The sequence below is a fragment of the Microtus ochrogaster genome, chromosome 1 (assembly GCF_000317375.1).
Source record: "Microtus ochrogaster isolate Prairie Vole_2 chromosome 1, MicOch1.0, whole genome shotgun sequence".
Classification (NCBI taxonomy): Eukaryota; Metazoa; Chordata; class Mammalia; order Rodentia; family Cricetidae; genus Microtus; species Microtus ochrogaster.
In genome coordinates this window covers 91,045,414-91,046,737 of record NC_022009.1, presented here as the reverse complement: position 1 = coordinate 91,046,737, position 1,324 = coordinate 91,045,414, and the positions used below count along the sequence as shown (strand labels likewise).

Below are 1,324 nucleotides of genomic sequence, written 5' to 3'. Positions count from 1 at the left end.
ACTGGGATCCTGAACACCCAGTGTAGTTGCTGGCTGGCTAATAAAGACTTTCTATTGGCTTAAACCCATGCCCAAGCAGGCTTCTCTGGTGAATACTCCACAACACTAGACATACCCACTCTTATGGAAAGGATATCATTCAAATAAACATAATGGAAATGAAATCTCTCCCACTACAGTTAGTTTGACAATAGGTTTCTCCAGACTCTGAGTTTCTTCCAGAAAACCCCCAGAGGATATGAAAGCCCAGCCTCACAAAGGCAGACAAGAAGAAGCATGGAGCAAGAGGCCAGCAACCAAGATTATTTTAGACACACGATGATAACTCACAGGAAAGAGAGAATAGCAAGTAGCATGGGCATTCAGGATTTGGCCAAGGTGGCATTTTATTCCTGACAGGATCTAGGACTGGGGGAGCAGAGACCATTCAGGCCTCTGTTGGGGGCCAGGAAACACACCTGTCTGCTGTTTATCTATGGAGTAAGTATGTGATAACACAGGCACAGGCGGGAAGGGCGCACGCCAACTGGTCAGTGAGGAGGAAGAAGAGGAAAAGGTGGAAGGCAAGGAGGCATGATGACAGCTATGGGGTTTGCTTTGCTTGTTAAAGTTGAAGCAAATATTGTTAAATTTTTGCAATTGTTAAATATAGATTGCAAGTTATGGCCATTCATTATATTGTTTGTGGTATGTTTACATATATTTGCAATATTCTTGTATCTTGAAAGTATTTCTTAGAGAGACAAGTCAAAGGAGGACATCTTCTCCCCTTCATGTTCAGTGTTATTTAATAACAAATCTATGTGCCGACTCATTTCACAACATGGCAATCAGAAATAACAATAACATGTATAGGGTGGCAGATGGAGCCTGGGCTTGCTCCTAAATCACTACATAGCTGAGGACGACCTTGAACTCTTGATCTTCACAAGTGCTGAGCCACCATGTCTAGATCAGAAAAAAATATTTTTAAACATACCTTAAGATTCCAAAACAAGAAGCATCAACTGGCCGCTTTTCTTGACTACTGTCTAGATGGCCTAAGTCAGCAAGGCTGGATGGCCATGGAGTAGCAAACTGCATGGCTGAGATTTGGCCTGACAGAGGCCTCGTGAACAGGCATGATTATTGAGGTGAGTAACCAAGGGGCATCACTGATTCATTGATTCATTCTGTGTAAAAGCAGTATTAGGCCCTGAGAGCCTGGAACACACAATCCTCCACATCACAGAGACAAACAAGCTTGTAGGCAATCAACAGTAAGATCATTTTAGATAGAGCCAAGCGGTACTGGTGCACGCCTCTAACCCCAGCACTCAGGAGG

The 1,324-nt window shown here is 43.5% G+C and overlaps 1 long non-coding RNA gene across 1 annotated transcript in view; it reads left to right on the top strand.

The window, feature by feature from the left end:
• LOC113456754 overlaps positions 1 to 1,324 on the top strand; it is a 7,130-nt gene that overhangs the window by 4,881 nt on the left and 925 nt on the right. The gene's annotated exons all lie outside the window — the stretch shown is intronic.